Genomic DNA, 23,844 nt, shown 5'->3' with positions numbered 1-23,844 from the left:
GTGTATGAATGTGTGTGAATGGGTGAATGTATTATGTAATGCACAATCTATGTAAAGCGCCTTGGTGGCGCTATATAAATGCAACATTTACCATTTACAACTCAATGACTCAAGTTGTGCACAAAAATGTGTTGCAAGTTTTCAACAGTTTGTTAACCTCTATGACGTGATATTGTTTTTAAGCACCCACAACAAATGTGTATGTTTACCAGCAAGGCCACGTACTGTCTGCCCTGAGACTGCGGGATTCAATCCCTGGCCGAGTCCTGCTGTTCTAAATCCTTTATACCATTTATATACAACCTTGAAACGTACTTTAGTTACGTCATCAAGAATAGTGGTCCTTTATTGGCTGGTGGAGTACATCGACATACATACAACATACCCAGCCGATCGCAGTACTTGCGTGATTTGGGGCCCGTTCCACGAAACTTGGATTAGAGATTAAACCGGGATTTAACAGATATCCTGGTTTAATATATCCTGGATCAGCGATTAACCGGTTTCATGAAAACTGGTTAATCTTGCCAGATTAAGTTAGCCAGTTAACCTGGATATGTGGAGGTTTGATTCAGTTTCATGAAAGCATATGCCACACTAGTTACCATGGAAACTAATGCTGTGAATTTAGCCTGCTCCGGACCAGGCTAACAGCCAGGTTTAACCTAATCCTGATGTCTTTACTGTTCATTAAGCAGTCAATCTGATCACAATTGTTTTTCCACACTTATTCAATTATTATGGGTTTATGTTGCCTTGTTTTAATCGGTCTGCATTAAAGGACTAATTTAAGCACTATATACAAAATCAAATAACCAAAATATATAGGCTGCACAACCTCATCATGACAGTTTGTGAGCTTGCAGATCATCTACTTTTGGTGAATGTTCCCCCAGAATAGGTTTGCTGTGGTGCAAGTGGTAAAGAAGAATTATTATATTATATTATAAATTAATTTAAAAAATAAATGTAAAGGTGAAAACGTTACTAAATATTACCATTACTCATTGTGAATACCAAACCACTCGCCCCTTTACCAACTCGCCCCAGCGAAATGTTTTAATGTAGTAGTTCATTTAGTATTTCCCTCCCTCTCTGAAATCTGAAATTATCTTGTATACATAATTATTTGATTGTATAGTAGTCGATCTCTATACTCTGTAAAATTAAGAAAGAATACATGACACAGAGACGGTGACTGCTTAATTAAGTTAATTTATGACCTTCCAACAGTTAATTTCGTTTTATTAAACACATTTCTTCCATGTAGCCCATGTTTTAGCATCATCATGCTATTATGCCCGTGGATATACAGAGTGAACTTAACAATGATAAATTAATATGATAATACCTTTTATATAATCACCAACATGAATTATGTTTGTTATTTACAGCTAGGTGGGGCGAGATGGAAAAGGGGCGACCGTACCTGTTACCCACATTGTTTTACAACATATTACCATTGTAACATTTCACCCACTATTGAACCCATGACCCACGGTTCACCAGTCTGGCCCCTGTCTGGGCAACAACCCCCTTCCCCAAAAGGTAGCTCCCTCAGAGGAGGGAGTTATGGCCAAATATCACAATGCTACAATATCATTATGCTTACAATATTAAGAATTCTGTTACATTTATTATGACGATTTCATTATGAAGTTTTAAGTTAAGAGTAGTGGACTATATTTTTGGGGTAGTTAATCTACTATTGAGAGTATTTTCTCTCTTTAATTACAGCAGCAGTATTTATTTTAGAAGCTTAAGTCCTTGTATCAGTAAATCTGGAATAGATTAGTAAAGATACTGAGATATACAGAAGGGGGCAGTAATGCAACTATTAAGGATGCCAACTGCCATAATACCCTACGAAGAAGAAGGATCTGTAAATCTGTGTTCCAAGGGTCTAGAGCAAGGGGCCAGTGAGGCTATTCAACGTTGAAGCTCTGGGCCCTAGTGGTAGGAGGAGGGACTACAGGCGGACCCGTGGATTCATGACCGGGAAACCCCGTGCAGCTGGGCTTTAACATTGAGCGCTCGGTTGCACTTCCGCATTTGACCACCAAAATTTGGTGGTCAAATGCGGAAGTAGACGTTCTGAGACGGTACTTCCGGCAGTCTTCCGGGTGCTTCAAAACGCCACTGAGCAACTTCCACTGACATGAATAGCTGGGGGGGCGGAGCTTCACGCCAGTTCAGTCTCTATCCTTTTATATACTCTATGGTCTAGAGAGGAAAAGCCAGGCTCTGCATTCAGCCAGGCTTTATGATCCTGGCTCGCCAAATCCGCCTCACTTGGCTTTAGTGGAACGGAATAAACCAGGGGCCTGTTCCACGAAACTTGGATTAACTAATCCAGGATTTAGGCCAAAACCAGGCTTTTTAAATCCTGGTCTTTACAGCCTGGTTTATTCTGTTCCACTAAAGCCAAGCGAGCCTTAGAATGGGCGGATTTATCGAGCCAGGATCATAAAGCCTGGCTGAATGCAGAGCCTGGCTTTTTGTTTCTAGACCCATTCGATGGAACACAGATTTACTGATCCTTCTTCTTCATGGGGTATTATGGCAGTTTGCATCATTAATAGTTGCATTACTGCCCCCTTCTGTATATCTCAGTATCATTACTAATCTATTCAAGACTTACTGATACAAGGACTTAAGCTTCTAAAATAAATACTGCTGCTGTAATTAAAGAGAGAACATACTCTCAACAGTGGATAGACTGAATGATTAACTACCCCAAAAATATAGTTTACATTTTACCACTACTATTAACTTAAAACAGAATTCTTAATATTGTAAGCATAATGATATTGTCGCATTGTGATATTTGGCCATAACTCCCTCCTCTGAGGGAGCTACCTTTGGGGAAGGGGGTTGTTGTCCAGACAGGGGCCAGACTGGTGAACTGTGGGTCATGGGTTCAATAGTGGGTGAAACGTTACAATGGTAATATGTTGTAAAACAATGAGTAATGGTAATATTTAGTGGTTTTCACTTTTACAAAAAAACAAATATATATATAATATAATATAATATAATATAATATAATATAATATAATATAATATAATATAATATAATATAATATAATATAATATAATATAATATAATATAATATAATAATTCTTTTTAACCGTGCACTTGCACGACAGCAAACCTATTCTAGGGAACATTCACCAAAAGCAGCTGATCTACAAGCTCACAAGCTGTCATGATGTTGTGCAGCCTATATATTTTGTTTTTTTGATTTGATATAGTGCTTAAATTAGTCCTTTAATGCAGACCGATAAAAATAAGGCAACATAAACCTATAATAATTGAATAAGTGTGGAAAACATCATTGGTTTGTGATCAGTTTGACTGCTTAATGAACAGTAAAGACATCAGGATTAGGTTAAACCTGGCTGTTAGCCTGGTCCGGAGCAGGCTAAATCCAAAGCATTAGTTTCCATGGTAACTAATGTAGCATCACTTTCATGAAACCGAATCAAGCCTCAACATATCCAGGTTAACTGGTTAAATTAATCTGGCAAGATTAACCAGCTTTCATGAAACCGGTTAATCGCTGATCCAGGATATATTAAATCAGGATATCTGTTAAATCCCGGCTTAATCTCTAATCCAAGTTTCGTGGAACGGGCCCCAGGCTGTAAAGACCAGGATTTAAAAAGCCTGGTTTTGGCCTAAATCCTGGATTAGTTCATCCAAGTTTCGTGGAACAGGCCCTGCTTGCGCAAGTAATAAAAACACTGTATATACAATGAGGGGAAAAAGGTCCCTTGGGCCGGCTGAAAGGTGGATTTTCAGACCCGTTTTAAAAGATGCAAGTGATTTGCATTTTTTTGAGGGAGAGGGTAAGGGCATTCCACGCTTGGGTGGCGGTGCTGTAGAAGGTGAAATTACCCATATTTGTTTTGAAATCTTGATTTCAAAACAATCTTGTTTACATCAAGCTGCCTCGTGCTACAGAAACACGAGATAGGCTCCTGACCTCATGACCTCACATCATGGCTCGAGAACTGTTGGTTCCCAAGGCTGCTCACACTGACCCACAACAAAAGAAATGAAGAAGCGAGTGCATGATAGCAGTGAGAAATCGGCTTGCTTGAGGGAGGTTGTCCTACACAGACTTGGTCGTGAATATATTAGGCTACATACATATAAAAATAAAACAAAACCTTTTCGTTCCACAGACTGCTGAAGATCTTCGCAAGATCTGGGATCCCCTGGTGTATTGGTTTTGATTGATTACTTTACTTTATTAGCACATTGAAAATGGTACAGCAGGTATAATTTAACAAGCTGAGCTAAAAAGATAACACAAAAAGCCCTGGGGGCTTGTGGTCCTATGTCCGAAGGTGATACAAAAGAACAGGCAGCTCTCAGAATTTGGAGCGTGTACCATTAAAGTAACTAAGGAGATCAGACAGAGAATATATTGTGTTAACATGAAAGTACTGTCTAGGGCAGAGGAGGAGGAAGAATCCCCTACAAGTATGAACATAGAGGGTATACATTAGTTTATACAGCAATTAACTATACATACAGCACATTCATATAGTATACTAAACCGACTGCAGATGAAGTTCAAAGCTTAAAAGTTGAGGAAATGCACGTGAAAGATGTGATGAAGAGAAATAAGAATTATGAACTCTCGCACTCTCTCTCCTTATCATTATTTATTATTTTATTTTATTTATCACAGCTGAGAGTCATGAGACATAATCAATATGCTGCGTTATAAGGCAGTCTATGGTGATGCTGTGTGTGTATGTGTGTGTGTGTGTGTGTGTGTGTGTGTGTGTGCGTGCGTGATTGAAGGACAGATGTCAGCACTGATCAGAGGCAAGAGAGAGGTGTGGATGACATGAGGGGAAGCTTCAGAAGTGATAAGAAAGAGAGAGAAAGAGAGAGAGAGAGAGAATCAGCTGATTATTGAATCTCACAATGTTCCCAGATGAATACTTCAATATAAACATGCCCCGTTTGAAGTGTCAACATGAGCAGAGAGAGACGGTACAGTGCCTTATCAAATGAGCCCAATTTCCTCTTTGTTGCTCGGTGTGTTGAATCAAGTATATGTTATGCTTACTCATGTCAACGGAGTGCCAACAACAACACAATACAATGCTGTCATCCCCCAGGCTACAAAAGATAAAGTCGTTAATGTCTAATTCCACATGTCATGCAGTCTATAATTAGTGATGACAACCAAGCACAATTCAGTTGACACAGTAAACATCCTGGTAGGCAAAATGAAAACTAACCATTGAATTTGTCTGTGCCGGTCATCTAAATCTATATATATTTTGAAGCTATTGTATTTATAGAGCCTGAGAGTAGCCTACACACAGTGAAATCCTCAGTGTTAAGTTAACTCAGAGAGTGTACAAGTTGAACCAAATGGAGCTGTAAGGTATACATCTGAGTTAGATAGAACTCACTTCAGACTGAGAGTTGCTGTTTCCGTTAGGCAATGTGTATATGTGTTGTACCGTCGGTGTGTTTTCCCCCTATCTATTGCTTATTAATATCTATTATTTACTCTTAGAATTTGTTTAGTGAGTGTACAGCACTTTGGTTCAACACTGTTGTTTTAAGCTCTATAAATAAAGTGGAGTTAAATCTACTGTGCAGCAGTGTTGCTCTATTGCTTTGCTCCTACAGTATTGTTGCTATCAGGTAGAAACCTTATATAGATATCATGTCTATCTCACAGTACACGGTAAAATCCTGAGTGTTACAAGCCGATTCTGTAGTATTTGTACACTCTGTGTTCAAATTATGCTCAGGATTTTGCAGTGCACCTGTGTAATCCATTTTTCACATGGGTATCAGATCATATTTAATCAAATGTGCTGTAGATCATAACCAGGTCTATAATTAATATGTGTGTGTGTGTGTGTGTGTGTGTGTGTGTGTGTGTGTGTGTGTGTGTGTGTGTGTGTGTGTGTGTGTGTGTGTGTGTGTGTGTGTGTGTGTGTGTGTGTGTGTGGCGTGGCGTGCGCCTGCCTGCCTGCCTGCGTGCGTGTGTGTGTCTCTCACTCTCACACTAACAGTGTGCCACCCTTTCTTGGCTAACAGTTGAAAAATAAAGCAAAAAGGATCTAGAGTGGTCCCTTATGTAAATGGAATGTCTCTTGTGAGCCATATTCGTTCATACCATAATAAAACTCGCAATTCAAGCCAGACACAAGTGGGAGAGTGGGGAGAGTGCCACTTAGCATAGACTGGAGTGAGATTGGTGTGAAATATCATTTGTCCATTAGTTCTTTCTTTCTCTCGCTCTCCCTCTTTCTTTGTGTATGTGCGCTCACATTCACATGCATTTATGAAATGTTGATTAAGAGCAATAAAGCCCTCTGAATGCTGCATGGCTCTGTCTAATTCATGCTTCTGTTCTCTTCTCTAAGGCAATCATGCGAATCAGACTAGACCTGTATGTGCACAACACTCTCCTCTTTTCCCTATAGAAACAGGATCAATACCCAGCCTCTGGGCAGTATAATTCCATCAATAACTCATTGAATCAATCAGCGCACGAAAGGCCTGCCTCATGTCTGTTTTCATAACCGTGATGGCCTTTTTTGGATTTGGCCAGAGGAGAGTGCTGGCAATTCACAAGCCATTTTTATTATTAGACCTTTATGTAACCACTTACATAGTAGTCATTAACAAACAGCGATAATAGCTGATCTACAAGCTTGCATTTTTATATTTTATATTTAACCTTTATTTAACCAGTAAAATCACATTGAGACCATAGTCTCTTTTACAAGTGCGCACTGGCCAAGAGAAGAGGCAAATAAATGTTACACAGCTCTGCCAGTAACAACAAATACAGGACATAACAAGACAAACATATGACATCCGTAATACCAAAAACCAACTACCAGGGAGACTCAGAGAGAGTCTAAATAGCTATCCACTAAACCAAGTACAGACTAAAAGAGACTAGTAAGAACAATGGCCAGAGAGTGTGCCAGAGGCAAGCCTCTTAAAAGTCACTAGGGGGATCAAGGAAGCCAATTTTAATCTGGTCTGTAGATCGTTCCACGCCCAAGGCCCAAAAAACGCAAGGGTTTTTTTTCCCTGCCTCAGATTTGGTGTAATGTCATTGCAACTCACAGATTTAAAGACTTTCAATGTGATTATTTTGGATATTATAGGCAAAGAAAAAATGAATGACATTTTCAAAATAGCGAAAACAGCTCATTTACAAGGGCACATGTTGCATGCATGCCCGAGCAAGAACTGACCACTGCTGCTCAGTGGTAGGGTTTCTCGGATCCAAGATGGCGGCACGCATGTTTACACGCTCTGCATGTTATGTTTGTTTTGATTTAAACAGCATAAGCAAAATCAGCAGCCTTGTAGCTGTTCTCTTGAACACTGAAATAATACCAGGGGTTCTGGAGGAAGGCATGCAAGAGTTAACATTACAACGGGGATCACGCCAAAATCCCGCCAAAATCCAAGAGTTGCAATATCCAAGCGGAAAAACACGGTCCAGAGAGTCTAAATCACATGGTCCTTGTGGCCAAAGTACATTTTCCAGAAATCCAGACGTAACGCGTGTATTTCCAGCAATATATATGTTCGAATGTGGCAATGAAGCGGTGTTACTCTGATAGAGAGTATCAATTGACATGAGGCCTATGCCTAGCGAGACAATCAACACAGCCAACATTTTGCAAGGCAACATGGTAAACATTTCACCACGGGGCATACACAATGCAATGAAAACAAAACAGCCGGTGAGTGCTATGCACAACATACAAAGAAGCATTTAGCACACACAATGCAGCAAGAACAAAACAACCACCGAATTGTTTATGAGTAGTGTTTACCAACCGTATGCCGTAGTAAGCAGGTGGAAACTGTAATCCAACAGACGTGTGTATGGAAACAGCCAAATAGCATCCAGGGCTGGTTATGAAGAATCGACGAGCCTCAGGGGATCCTGGCGCCGAAAACAAGGGCAACTATACTGCTAACTAGCAGCCAAACTCAACAGCCAGGAACAAAACAAACCGAGACGAAACAACTGTACTGCTAGCTATGAGCTGAGCTTATAACAGCAGCCCCAGCTATGTATTTACATAGCAATTTACATAGCAATTCGAAACTGGCCCCCGTAACGCCCCCCCCCCACCCCCTTTTCCCCTCACTGTATATGTTTATTTTCCCTTTTTACCTCCATTATGATGAATTCCTGTTCTGTTCTTTGTCTATATAGAAGTGTCTATTTGTACGTCTCTAAATGTTTTGATGAATTGAACATGGTGGACCCTGTTGTAAACAAGTGTAATGCTTAATTGGGTCGTCCACTCACAGTTAACAGCCTTTGTATTGAGTTTGTGCTTGAAATGTACTGTAATTCTGCAAACTGTTAATACAGCCCCAGCTGTATGTATACAGCCAGGTAGCCTCCAGGACTAGCTCCGCCGAATGTGGAGAATCAAAAACATCCGCAGGGCAGGCGATGTACTGTGCGCAGTCTGATCGCCACCATAATCACAAGTTCACAACTGTGTGCAGAACGTTGATGATAGCCTCCGTGCTAGCTGCATCCAATGGACCAGAAGTGCCGGTCCCAAATAAAACAATTGTCCTCTAGTGTCAGGACAAAAACAAACTGGGAGATCCAAGGTCCTAAAACTCACCAATGGTAGTTTGAGTGGTACGAAGTACGGATTACACTAAAACGATTAAAACATTAAAACAAACATAACATGCAGAGCGTGTAAACATGCGTGCCGCCATCTTGGATCCGAGAAACCCTACCACTGAGCAGCAGTGGTCCGTTCTTGCTCGGGCATGCATGCAACATGTGCCCTTGTAAATGAGCTGTTTTCGCTATTTTGAAAATTCTGAAAATGTCATTCATTTTTTCTTTGCCTATAATATCCAAAATAATCACATTGAAAGTCTTTAAATCTGTGAGTTACAATGAGATTACACACACAAGATATAAATTACAGTGTTACAAACTCAAACAACAACGGGGTAAAATGAACCACTTTTTGCTTAAGTTGTCCTGGAAGCAAGGCAAAATGAGATGGCAGTAAAATCTAATGATCTACCCATATTTCAGGATGTCTTCTATCAATTGAAATGGTGAGTAAGCATCTATGACAAAGGGCCATGAAAATATGACCTTTTTAAATCATGGTCATGTGGTAGACCTAGAATGCCTGTGATCATTTAATTAACTTCGTAAATTTTCATGTATCAGAGGCATAGAACGGTCGCTACTGTCCCTGGTCGATTTCAATTGTGTGCGGCCTGAATGTGATAAATGCTCCGTTTGTACTCACCCATTAAATAATTCCAAAAACGTGGAGGGAAATATGGTCCTCTAGTTTTATATCCATGTGAAAGTTCTGGCACAAAACGTGTATTTAGTAAATTATCTCCACTTTTTCAAGAGATGCACACGGACTTCTTTCTCTCCGGCGAGGGGGGACTGGAATGATCGATGAACTGTTTTTAGACGTCATCACCAATTGACAAGGGAAACACAAAAGTTTGGGTCACACAATTGGCAGGTGGTGTGATTAATTACCCAGCACCTATCGCAAGGCACCTGCCAATTGTGTGACCCAAACTTTTGTGTTTCCCTTGTCAATTGGTGATGACGTCTAAAAACAGTTCATCGATCATTCCAGTCCCCCCTCGCCGGAGAGAAAGAAGTCCGTGTGCATCTCTTGAAAAAGTGGAGATAATTTACTAAATACACGTTTTGTGCCAGAACTTTCACATGGATATAAAACTAGAGGACCATATTTCCCTCCACGTTTTTGGAATTATTTAATGGGTGAGTACAAACGGAGCATTTATCACATTCAGGCCGCACACAATTGAAATCGACCAGGGACAGTAGCGACCGTTCTATGCCTCTGATACATGAAAATTTACGAAGTTAATTAAATGATCACAGGCATTCTAGGTCTAGGTCATGTGGCTCAATTTGCCCCAGGTAAGGGGTAAGTTGATCCAAGTCAAGGGGTAAGTTGAACCACATGATATTTTAATGTTAAACGCTTAAACTTGAGCAGATAATATATTCACTTATCGATAATAATATAATAACAGTTTTCCCTTTTGCAAATAGTCTTATTTATTTGTTTATTTATTATTAACAATATTAAGACAATTAAATAAAGTTTGTTATTCAGAACCTTATATTTGCAATATTGTTAATACAATATCTTCTCTTAAATGAGTATGTACATGCAAATTAAAGGTCATTCAGTATAATTTGAGTAGCAAAGACTTAATAAAAAAAAATATGAATAGTGATTCCCATTTACTCAATTTACCCCCGGACATTGGTTCATTTTACCCCAGCCACCATTTAAAAAAACAATGACTAGAATATGCTACTTCAGACAATTTATTTGCTAAATGATTCACATGGTTCTATCCATTGGCAAATCATCAACGTGTATGATATTACATTTTAGACCTAGGTACATTTTGCTTTGTATAACAGTCATTTTACATGATGTGTCGACATTTTACTTTGACCGACAAAAAACTGTTTTTTGTGTAAAAGAATGTTTTCTACTTTCCCCATGTGCTTCCCAACTTCACAGCCAGGTGTAAATGATGGATGCTTACTAGATTTAAGGTCACATGGCAACACAGTTTTCTAGTTTTCTAGATAAAGGGGGTGGTTCAACTTACCCGCTGGCTCATCTTACCCCGTTCTCCCCCTAAAAGACAGACAGGGAAACACAGTTTTGTAAAGGAAGCATGAAGATGGATCATTCATGGGCCATGGCATAATAAAATGTACCATGCACTGGAAAGGTTATTCTACAGTTAGACACTCAACGATCTACGCCATTTGATTAGTCGGGGGCAAACATATGGTTATACAGTAGCTTCTGATTCGGTACAGGAGCAAATTGCAGTTTTTTTTTTATCTAGCAGCAATTAGACTGAACTGAACTGTGTTTTTAATGCACAGACTGATCTGAACTGAGCTTTAAATGGACTCTCCTTTCACAACTCTTTCACAACTTTCAAAACTATTTATTATTAATTGTTATGCACATTAGCCACTTTCTAATGCACTTTATTCTACTTCTATTCTCTATCTATCTTTTTAACTGCATTGATGGGCCTGCACAGTTTCACCCATGTTATATATGTTGTAATGTGATGTGACAATACAGTTAGATTCTGATTCAGGTTTGAGTAGTTTTAGTAAGGTTATGTTTAACCATGCTATTAGTCAGGGAATATTATCAGTATTCCCAGTCAAACCTGGGAATACATTTCTTACCAAGAATGTTCTTCACCAATGTGTTTGTAAAGGTGTCTACTAACATATCCCACATTGGTTTACATTCAACCACCCTAGGGGAATTTTTGACAGCTGCTGAAAGTTGGGGTACCATCAACCACTATTATAAGGCTAAATTTCATTATGCTTTAAAGATATATTCAGTGATTTCACTTAATTCAAATGTCACTTATCTTTTCTTATCTTTTGGATAATCCTCCCTACTATAAAGTGTGCTGACCATATAAGGAGTTCCTCCCTGTCCCCAGTGAGCCCCTGGAGTCAAAAAACCCTAGTTTCGGTTTGGGCTTTGGGTGGCAAAGCTTTCATCCAATCAGGATGAGAGGGGCCTTCCTCCAATCATGATCAAGTGCGGCGGGCCTTGGTGCATGTGCTGTTGGTCTGTTGTACTTACCTCTCTGTAGAGCGTGTGCATGTGCACATCTTGTTACCAGGGAGGACCAGGGTTTTTTCCAAATCACCCAATCACTGAATGCTCCTTTAAAGGAGAATTCAGTGTTTTTTTAACCCCAGGGGCTCACTGGGGACAGGGAGGAACTCCTTATATGGTCAGCACACTTTATAGTAGGGAGGATTATCCAAAAAATAAGAAAAAATAAGTGATATTTGAATTAAGTGAAATCACTGAATATACCTTTAAGTAGCATGTGACGTGTCAAACTAGGGTGTTTTCATGATTCTGAATCCATTCCAAGTATTAATATTGCACAAAAAACACTCCTTGGGCTAAAAACGGCCATAGCCATCATCATAAATGTGATGAGGTCAACACATGTGGACATATTTGGGCAAGTGGCTATGGCCAAACTAGGGGGTCTATGGCCAAACTAGGGGTCAAACTAGGGGGTTTTCGTGATTATGAATCCATTCCAAGCATTAGTTTTGCACGAAAAACACTCCTTGGGCTTAAAAGGGCCATAGCAGTCATCACAAATGTGATGAGGTCAGCATATTTGGGCACATTAGGGCACATTTGGGCAAGTGTCTATGGCCGAATTTAGCCCAAGGAGTGTTTTTTTTCTTCAAAACTAATGCTTGGAATGGGTTCAGAATCATGAAAACCCCCTAGTGTGACCCCTTGTTTGGCCATAGACCCCCTCGTTTGGCCATAGCCACTTGCCCAAATGTGTTGACCTCATCACATTTGTGATGACGGCTGTAGCCGTTTTTTGCCCAAGGAGTGTTTTTCCTTATAATGGTAGTTGATGGTACCCCAACTTTCAGCAGCTGTCAAAAATTCCCCTAGGGTGGTTGAATATAAACCAATGTGGGATATGTTAGTAGACACCTTTACAAACACATTGGTGAAGAAAATTCTTGGTAAGAAATGTATTCCCAGATTGTATTAATATCCCCTGACTATATGGGCAAGTTAAGTTTAGCGTAAGTATCCAAGGAGGAGATTAAGAGCATCCAATGGCTTAGGGTTTTCTTTGTCAAATATAAATCTAAAGGACTATTAAAGGTTATACCATAGACCAGAGTAGGGCTGGGATCACCTTTGGGGTGTCATACCATGTCAAAGTAGTAGTGTACAAACTCTGAGTGTACAAATGCATCCATTTCTATAATAGCATCCATTTCAGTTTAAAACTGATAAATCATATGGTTTCACTTAAATACTAATTGGACTTAGATAAACTTTATACCCTTGCTGGACTGCCCGTTCGGCTACATTTGGCTTTCAATATTGTGTATATGTTTTGTATAGTCTGTTCTGTTTGTTTTATAACAGACCACAATGGAAACAAGCATCTGCTTTTTGGTGTTCAATCCAATTTTTAATTGGTGATACTCACCCAATGCTACATTACCTCCATTGACCTCCAGTATAAAGTTATATAAGGTAAACAAGAGGGGGTCTACAATTTACAATTTACAATTTAGGCATTTAGCAGACGCTCTTAATCCAGAGCGACTTACATTAAGCAATAACAAAAGCATGGCATACATCACATATATAAAAAGTAGTTATCATGAATCATGCGTAGACTAAGAACGTAACAGTGGAGTATCTATGTAAACTATACATACTATACTATATAATATATTATACATGTGTACTATAAAGTGCTATGACTACATAAAGTGCAATTCTAGAGCTGTCTACGTAACAAGCTATAAGTCTGTTTAAAATACTATCTAAGTCTACATAATGTGCTATCTAAGGGGCTAGGCTAGGGCAAGTGCTACGGGCCATGGTGGAGTCTGAAGAGGTGGGTTTTCAGACTACGGCGGAAGATTGGGAGTGAGGCTGCAGTTCTGACTGTGATGGGAAGTGCATTCCATAGTTTTGGAGCCAGAAGGGAGAAGAGTTTGGGACGTGTGGAGCGTTGTCCCGGCGTTTTTAGTGAAGGTACCTCCAGCTTCCCTGCGTTGGCTGATCTGAGTGCGTCTAATAATGGCGTAGTTTTGCACTCCGTGTGTCCGTCCGTCCGTCCGTCCGTGTGTGTCCGTCGGTCTGTGGACAGCTAATCTCCAGCACCGTTGGCTTGTTCGCAGCCATTGGTATTACCAATTGTACTAATTAAGGCTCTGTTCCATTTAGTGTGGAGTGGTTCTCATTTTCTCAAACGTTTTAATTTCAAGGACCCCCATAACTCTGATTGTACAAATGCATCCATTTCTACAATAGCAGCACCCTGACTCTGTTTGACCAGAATGGAACAGAGCCTTAATTAGTATGATCGGTAACGGTAACACCTGTGAAGGAAGTAGGGAGGGGCCAAAGTTCTTTCCAAAATGGTGTGTGTGCAGGAAAGCAAAGCAGGGAGGGTGATAAAGCTGATCTAAAAGCGTATTGCTATTTTTGACAATTTTTCAAAAATGATTTTTATTTGTATATATGCTATTATATTATTGTCACAATATCGATATTGCAGTATTTGGTCAATAATATTGTGATATTTGGTTTTGTCCATATCAACCAGCCCTAGACCAGAGGATCTATAGGATGTTTTATGTAGTAGGCCTGCAGTACATTCAATATCTCAATAATACATTTTCATCATCCCCCAGTGTCCCATTTCCACTGAGGGAAACAGATTGAAGTTCTGACAGGATGTCAATTATCCATGATGACTACCATGATTATAACATGATGCAACTGAGGGAAAACAGACTGATGACATACCCAGCAAAGTGGCTGTGATTTCTGTCACTCAGATGAAAAGCACTTCAGTCCCCCGGGTTGTCAAATCCTACACAGCTGACCAAAGACAAGATTATAAAAGACATACGAGTTTTCACAAATAAAAGTCTCAAATACATCAGTCACTTAATCAAACACAACTGACGCAGAGTCCCAGAATGTACAGTAAAATACATCTTCAATCAACATGAAATCAGTCAACATCAAAGATAGATTATTGTCAGTACAAAATCTTCATATTCCAAACAAATTGGCTTAAAATGTACTTTTATACACTGTAAAACCATCGTTAAATTAACCGTGTTCAACTGTTCATGTAACTGAGTGTAAAGTTTAAAACTGATAAATCATGGCTTCACTTAAATACTAATTGGACTTAGATAAACTTTATGCCCTTGCTGGACTGCCCGCTCGGCTACATTTGGCTTTCAATATTAGTATATTGTGTATATCTTTTGTATAGTCTGTTCTGTTGCATGTTTGTTTTATAACAGACCACAATGGAAACAAGCATCTGCTTTTTGGTGTTCAATCCAATTTTTAATTGGTGATATTCACCCAATGCTACATTACCTCCATTGACCTCCAGTATAAAGTTCTATAAGGTAAACAAGAGGGGGTCTAATAATGGCGTAGCTCCCATGTGGATCTCGGACTTCTTGTCAGTGTCAACCAGGGTCTGCTGCTTCTGGTGTTTCTGTCATGTGAGCCTTTAGTTTTTCCTTTTGCATTTCCTTTTGCATTTCTGTTCTTTTTCTTTCGTTTTGCAATGATAATAAAGTTGCATACAATCAGCTTATGTTATTTATTCTGACTGGTATATTGATGATGTCAGTCGTCTCCAAAGTTGAACATGCATGGTTTCAACTTGATCCCACCTTATGACTTCCATCCATTATACAATTAAAATAAAACATTTCAAACTAGAAAAAGTGCCCTTCTGGGCACAGGTCTCCACCAGGAGGATAGGAGTGTGTGTGATGTTTGGCAAAATGTTTAGGAGTAATATAATCATGTTTTGTGTGTGCGTGTGTGTGTGTGTGTGAGACACGGCTTGGCCTGTTGTAGCGCCACCATGAGGCTGATTTGAAAACTGTCAAGTGGCATTTCTTCCTCAGCCTAGTGGGAATATGCATGCATAGTTTCACCGCAATCGGACGCTGCGTTGAGTAGTTGTGGCGATTTGTACAAAACGGGTACAAAGCGGGCTACTCCTGAAAAGTTTAGAAGCCAATCGTAGGCAATGAAGGTGGATTATGAGAAATCAAACAAACCCGTCTTGATCACATGACTATGGAGAGCATGTGTACCGATTTGCGTGAAATTTGGATAACATCTGAAGGAGTAATATTAGAAAATATGTTTTACATATGTCGGCCTCCTGGTGGCGCTATAAAGAGCAGATGTGAAAAATTCCAGGCAAAGGTTTTTCCTTGGCCTCTAGGGAGTTGGCATACAAAGTTATCCACAAATCCGTACACTTTTCGGCCAGTTATAGGGCCACCATGAGGCTGAGTTGAAAATGTTCACGTGGCATTTCTTCCTCGGCCTAGTGGGAATGTGCGTGCGCAATTTCACGGAGATCACACGATGTGTTCATGATTTGCAGCATTTTGTTTGAAACTGAGCACTTCTGCGAAATTTGGAAGCCAATCTTAGCCAATCAGGATGGAGTCTGAGAAATCTGAAAGACGCGTTTCGGACGGACACACGGACGGACGGACGGAGTGCAAAACATACTCTCTCCCCGTGCCTTCGGCCTGGTGGAGACAACAATATAAAACATGAAGAAGAAGAAAAAATCACACCCATGTGTGAAGTGAGGGGTGCTCTTATCATCCTACATCATCATCGCCAACGTCTTACTAGTTGAGACGAGAGACAACATATCAATGTTTGTGTTAGCCTACGCAATGTTTGTGTTGGACATAGGAGGGGCTAGCGCCCCTCAAAAATGTATGAAAGCACTAAAGTTGGCAAAATATAGAGGGATTTACCTCGTTGGCTTACTGGCATTGTGCTCAAGAATTTTGGCACTGATAAATCAGCCCCTTGGCTCGTGCACACAACACACACGCACGCACGCACGCATGCACGCACAAGCACACACAAAGCCCCTCTTCCAGTCAGCTCGGCCCCATAGGAGCCGCGCCGTAAGAACATTAAGACACACAGGAAAAAAGGGATGATGCAACATCAGTACCTTGGCCTACATTCCCCCCTCGTCCCGCACAGCCTCGCTGGCTTGGATCAAAGCAGTGCTCTTATCACTCTCCTGCACGCACTCCCCGTCCCCGAGGTAAACTGTCTTACTGGTGCTAGTCTGAGGGCAGCGATGTGCAACTTGCAGCTTCCTGCCGGGTTCACGGCCCACTTTTGCATACGGCTACAGAACTATCGAAGTACCAAGGGACATCGAAGGAAGTGTTGTTATTCAGAATCAGAACCCAACTTCCCGGGCCGCCAATATGATGGATTTGGTTCCATGGGCCACAAAATGTGCTGGTCTTGGACTTTTGTGATTGGTGTCGGTCTACTCTAGATTCTAGTGCATTTTGAGCACTTAAAGCCTATACTTAATTCACTTTGTATGCTTAGATCTGCTATTTTCAAACATTTTGTTGAATGTTTTCTTATCATGACATGTCCAGAATAGGGACGCTAAGGGTAAAGAATCTGAAAGAATGTGTCCAAATGAGTAATACTGTCAGAGCATAGAAGAGCGATTGTGGTGGTTACAGTATGACCTTTTGACCTACAGTGTTTTACGTTACTTTAGTGCCATTCCTCTAGATTTGTCATAATCCAAACTGACGGAAAATGCAGTCTATTTATTTCACATAGTTTAAAAAGCCTCACATGTATCAGCACCTTTTTTTTCAGGTTATGAACTTTAAAGAGATTCTTCTTGTCTTTTCATTTTTTGAGTGGTGCAACCACTCCCTTACGGAGCTATGTGTGTGGGTGGGTGGCTGGGTGCGTCTGAGCACGAAAACAGCATGGTTGTTTTTCACCACCTGTGCGCAACCTAACAAACACACAAACACACACGCACATATTAACTGTATATATGGTGATTTCGGGTGTTCCAGTACAGTACAGTGACAGTACAGTACAGTAGAGGGTACAGTAGAGGGACCCCCACACGGTAACTCTGTCATTTCTCAACCGTTTCGGACACGGGGCGAAGTGCATGCGTTCCTGTGGGTCTGGAACTCCTCCCCCCCCCCACGGGGAACCCCACACGGAGTTGCACCGTGTGGGAGACTCATAGTAGTAGGAGACTGTGCGAAGCGGTATAATAACAATTATGAGACTATGCTCTTCCCATCAGATGCACTAGGCTCATTTAAGCATGTACAGTGTACACCCTTATGCATTTGTACGGTATACTTGTTGTGCAAATACTGTATGCAAATCCCCACTAGGTCCATCAACAAACACATTTTACACAGTAAATCTCAAGCGTTCATTTATAACTCTGACAGTGTTGAAAGTTACCCTTTCGAGTTTAATTAGCGCTGGCATTTAACCGTGCAGGAGACGTCTCAACAGAATGAAAACAGATGCACATATTTGGCACAGCTGGACCACTAAAAGCTATGACATAATTTCCAAGGATACAAAGCAGATCGTTGGCCTTTCCATAACAGTAACATTCAGTGTTCCCGTCAGTGGACCCCTCTCAGCAATGGCATGCAGGCCCCTACATGTGGGCGTTAGGTCACAATGCTCCACTGTTGCCCCCTGACGTATGGCATCCTGGCACTGATACAGGCTCCGAGGACGGGCAATGCTGCCAAAAGGACTCAAAACCGGGCCCTGCCAAACCAACGGCTGACTTCATCCAGGATTCCAGGGCCTATGCTTTTCCTATGCGAGACTCTCCGTCGCCGTGCTGCGTGCACCAGTGTCGTGTGCTGAAAATAGTCGATCAACAACAGCGCAACACTTTGCGAGCTTGTAGATTGGCTATTTTCGGCACATGATGACTTATAATTCATGTTTACGGTATGGGTATTGTGTGTGGCGTAGCATGCAATGACGTGTAAGAGACAGAGAAAGCAATTAAAAGCTGGAAAGCGGTGGAATACTGCACAGCAGTTATGGCCTATACTGTTAATGACTGCCAAGCCTAGTATCAATCTGTGACTAGCTGTTCTAAAGTATGTCAGTGGAGGCAAAGGTCTCTCTCCCACTTGTGATCTGGGATTGAAACAGGGAGCTGCAGCACACGCTCCCCAGAGGAGGCATACAACTGGTCTTTGAAGAAAAGCCTTTTGCACACGTGCACACGCACACGCACGCGCACGCACGCACGCACGCACGCACGCACGCACGCACGCACGCACGCACGCACGCACGCACGCACACGGAGCAACACCTCATCATCTTTTCATGCCGCAGCCTGACCTTCCGACTCAGTCTATTTCTGTGCTCTGATCAGTCCAGCTCTTGAGTTCAAGGTAGTGCTGTACTGTACCTCTGTACTGTACCTGTCTGTTATCCGTGAAAACTTCTTGTTCATCTCCCTGTGAGTTGGGTGGGGGTGGGGTGGTATTGGAGGCAAGGGACGGGATGGGGGCTTGTTATTGCGTATTGGAGGAAGACAACGGGATGGGGCAGGGGCGTTGTTATTAGAGGAAGAACATGGGATGGGGCAGGGGGGGGGGGGTATTGTAGGAAGAAGACCGCAGAGCTACGTAGCGTAACAATCACTGAGGTAATTACAGATTTGAAGGTGAAAGAGACTTACACAATGTTCACTCAAACGACCCCGCCTGGGGCTAACTGAATAGAGGGGCCCTTTGTGCATGTGGGTATGTTGATGCGACTGATGTGTAGGGCAGAAAGAGATAGATTTTGTGCCTGTATCTGTGTGTGTGTGTGTGTGTGTGTGTGTGTGTGTGTGTGTGTGTGTGTGTGTGTGTGTGTGTGTGTGTGTGTGTGTGTGTGTGTGTGTGTGTGTGTGTGTGTGTGTGTGAGAGAGAGAGAGAGGAAGGGGGGCAGAGATGGGGGAGCAGATAATAGTTAGGAGAAAGGGTGGGGTGAAGAGGAAGGAAATACAAATACAGAGCGTGTGAATGGATGAAGATTGAATTTCGTCTTCGCTGAGAGGTGAACACTGCCTGTGAGCAAACAAAAGGATGAAAGGTTGATGTGCAGAGGTGCTCTCTCTCTCTCTCTCTCTCTCTCTCTCTCTCTCTCTCTCTCTCTCTCTCTCTCTCTCTCTCTCTCTCTCTCTCTCTCTCTCTCTCTCTCTCTCTCTCTCTCTCTCTCTCGCTCTTTCTTTTTCTCTCTCAGCCTGACTAATGCCGTCCTCATTGTCTCATGACCGCTCCCTCCACTGCTCCACTGCGTGTCTTCCTCTGTCAGTGTCCAATATCAACGCTTAAAATCAATTATGGAACTGCCAGCCCGGGGGGGAGGGGGGCGGGGGGGCTGGGGGGAGGGGGGTTGGACATAGTGCAGCGTCAGCAAACACATGTGGAACAGCACCTGCCAAAAAGGTGTGTGTGTGTGTGTGTGTGTGTGTGTGTGTGTGTGTGTGTGTGTGTGTGTGTGTGTGTGTGTGTGTGTGTGTGTGTGTGTGTGTGTGTGTGTGTGTGTGGGGGGGGGGGGGGGGGGGGGTGTAAGATGGGAAGGAGGGTAAAGTGGAAATGGACGTTAAGCTTCTTGTCGGATGTAGCAGACACAATTGTGTTTAAGTGTACACAATGTGTGTCCACATGCATGCATGTTTGTGTGCATAATTTTGTGTGTTCGTTTGTCTTCACACAAGTGGATGGGAGATAATGTCTATCGTCTTCAACCGTAAAGTGTAACCAATATATTTTAAAGAATACAAAACTTCTCAGGAAAACAGATTAAGAGATTAAGTCATGTTCCAGAGGACATAAATAAATAATGCTTTTAGCTAGCTCTCAGTGTGTGCGTGCGTGCGTGCGTGCGTGCGTGCGTTTGTGCGTGCGTGCGTGCGTGCGTGCGTGTGTGCGTGAGTGATTGTGTGCTTGCACGCGTACATGTGTGCGGTTGCATAGTGTGCGGGTTTGTCATTGTGGTGTGTGTGCGTGCACAGCCACGGGTCTGTGAATGCATGCGTGTGTGAATGGTGTGTGAAAGGGTATGTTTAGATGATTTATTTCTGCATATTACTGTGGCCTAGCCGGCTTGGAAGTGGACAGAATTTTAACCTATATCTAACCAGGTAAAAACACAATCATGAAAATCTATATATATTGTTTAAAGTGTGTCCAGGTCAACACACAACAGCAAAAGCTGCATGCAGATAATCACATACAACAGTGATTGTACACCACAGTCTTACAAAATGAGATCAAAACAGAGAAGAAAGACTGCATTCACTCATTCTCCCGAGACTAAGGCCCCATTTACACTGGCAGCCAAATCCAGCCTGAATAAGATTTGTGCCACATCCAGATAGATCTCTGATTTGTTTTAACAAGTCTAAATGCAGACAGGTCACATACAAGTCACATTATGTGATGATATGGTGATTTGGTTTCAAATCTGATTTGAGTTCTTTTTAGACTTATTTAAACAAATCAGATTCCAATCCGGATGTGGCACATATGATTCAGGCTAGATTTGGCTGCCAGTCTGAACACACAGATCGGATCTGGTCACTTGCAAACAGCAGTGTGAAAGGTTGGGACAAAAGATCGGATTTGAGAAAAAAATTAAAAAGATTTGAATCGGATTTGACTGGTGACTGCAGTCTAAATGGAGCCTAAATGGCCTTACATACCGGGACATTTACCAATGATCGGAAAAAGTGTTATAAATATTTCACATTTGGTGATGCCTCATTCATACAGGTTGATGCTTTTATACATGCTGAAAATGTGCTATATCGTCTCTATATTCACCTTATAATTATGTGGATGTACTCGCATGACACAAACAATAGTTTAAATTCATGCAAATTAATTGCACAGAATAAATGCTCCCAGGTGACTTACATTACGAGATATCTTATGTGCAACAATGATATTTTGTACTGAGAATGGTGTTAGAAGAAATGTAAGGTCATGGGGTCAGACAGTTTTCCTTTCTTTCTTTTTTTCCATCTTCCAGAAAGCACTCTACAAGATTCATAGAAATCTGTCAGATCATTTTATATTTTGTGTGCATAACTGGACATTATTAGACTAGAATGGGTGGCATTAGAGAAAGGGCTAGTACTGTACTATACTGGAGTCACCAAAGGGTGGCATTAGAGAAAGGGCTAGTACTGTACTATATAGTACTGTACTATACTGGAGTCACCAAAATAGTATTCATCCTCTGGGGAGTAAGAATGCCCTCTGAACGTTTCATGGCAAACTGCCATGAAAGAAATATTGACAGTTTCTGACATCTTGTTCCACAGATGTCAAATCATTTTAAATTCACAGGCCCATTTTCCTCCGGTTGGGAACCAGTTCAGCTACTACTGTGGAATTTACTTATATTGATCCTATAAACAATTTAATATAGGTTTCATAATTAACGTTCCAATTTTGGAGGTCTGGCTCATGGACTAAGAACCCAAAAGAACTGAACCGATTCCCAACCGGTGGAAAAGGGGCCAGAGAGATATTAGGTAATAGGTCCTTTGATTATAAGCCCTAAAGCAAGTCATTCCCGCAGTGAGGGCAGCAACCCTGAATGCTCCTTTTTCCTTATTCAGTTTTAGCAGCAGATGCGGGTGCATGCTTATGATTACTTTAATGGCTGCAATGGAGCAAATTAATTGCTAAGATCGGCGTGGATGGGCCAGTTGGTTTGATAATCATCCCTGGATGGAAAATAACCTACACAGCTTCGCCTGTGATGACTTTGCTTTTATCTCCTCTTCCTGCGTGGTCTCCACCTCCGGTTAAGTCTGCGTAGCAAAGGCACCATGTTTTTTACATGCAACCCACGTAGCATCGCAATTTAGTATATGGTACCATGTGTAAAAACAAAAAGGTGCCATGTATGATATCAGAGCTTTGATATCAGCACTGGCCTGCTGGGACAATCTGCCCCAACGCCTTCTTTTATACCTCACTTTGTCTCCGTCTTTCCCCTCTGTGCGTTTAAGCCTGATATACTTTGTTGCACACTGGTGACGAATAGCCTTAGAAATGGGATGATCTAAGTCGAAAATAGAAGCAGCTCTCAACAAGACTCAACATATGGTGGCAGATGTGTGGCAGTGTGTGAGAGTGAAGATGGGGGAGGGGAGGTAAGGAGCGACACAGGGGTTGAAAAAGAGAGAGACAGAAACAGAGAGGGAAGGAAGAGAAGGGCGAAGATGAGAGCGAGTACGAGAGAGAGAGAAGGACTGTAGGAATGGCAACTAAAAAGAAGAGAGAGGGAGACAGAGTGGAAAGGTGAGAGATGGAATGGAAAGTTGAGTGGTTCTCTACCACCACAGCAAAACAGATGCCACATTCTGTCTGGCACAGTGATCTGTGTGCTTGCCTAGACTATTTATACCCCTGCTCTGTCACTTCAGGGACAGCATGCACTCACTCACGCACGCACGCACGCACGCACGCACGCACGCACGCACGCACGCACGCACATTCTCCCTCATGCATCCAACATTTTCAGCTCTCTCACACTGATTTGAAAGAAAGGCAGATTAAAGAAGCTGAGAGGAATATGACTGAAAGCATGAGATGATCCAAGATATGATATACAGATCACTATGGATGTGATACATGACCAGTGAAGTGCTGCATGTTGGAGTACAGAGAGGACTAGATAAAGTGCCCCTCGGGGCACAGGTCTCCACCAGGGCAGGTCAGGTTGTGGCCTCCTGGTGGCGCTATAATAGGCCAATGTGAAAAGGGTGCCATTTCTTCTTACGCCTTCGATGGCAATTGGATGATTTGAGGCATTTTGTTCCAAAAATGTGTTTTGCAAAAATCCACCTGTTGGTGGCGCTATAACAGGCCAATGTGAAAAAGGTGGGATATATTCCTCAGCCTAGTAGGAAAGTCAGTGAAAGATTTCACATAAATTGCACGCTGCGTTCATGATTTGAGGCTTTTTGTTCAAAACGGGCCAATCCTGCAAGCTTTGAAAGCCAATGTTAGCCAATAATGATGGAATATGAAATATCGGACAGATCCGGCTTGAACACATGACTATAGAGATAGTGTGTAACTGGAGGAGTAATATAAAAAAACAAGTCGGCCTCCTGGTGGCGCTATAACAGGCCATCCTGAAAAATTCGGGGCAGAGGTTCATCGTTGGCATCCAGAGAGTGTGTGTGCAAAATTTGGCATCGACCGGGTTAACAGTCCCGGAGATTAGCTGTACACAGACGGACACGCACGCACACACGCACGCACGCACGCACGCACGCACGCACGCACGCAC

The 23,844-nt window shown here is 41.8% G+C and overlaps 1 protein-coding gene across 2 annotated transcripts in view; it reads right to left on the bottom strand.

The window, feature by feature from the left end:
* The window catches only part of trim44 (tripartite motif containing 44), a 71,436-nt gene extending 62,638 nt beyond the window's left edge, over positions 1-8,798 (bottom strand). The window contains exon 1 of one of the 2 annotated variants that reach the window (XM_079500686.1): positions 8,665-8,798. The gene's annotated coding sequence lies outside the window, so the exon portion shown is untranslated. Of the gene's footprint in view, positions 1-7,852; positions 8,024-8,664 lie in introns of those variants that run through there. The other variant, XM_079500684.1, reaches the window with a different exon arrangement.
* Positions 8,799-23,844: the final 15,046 nt, after the last annotated feature.

This window comes from Electrona antarctica, assembly GCF_951216825.1.
Source record: "Electrona antarctica genome assembly, chromosome: 5".
NCBI lineage: Eukaryota > Metazoa > Chordata > Actinopteri > Myctophiformes > Myctophidae > Electrona > Electrona antarctica.
Note: the sequence above shows the minus strand (reverse complement) of the source record. Positions and strands in the feature narration are given on the sequence as shown.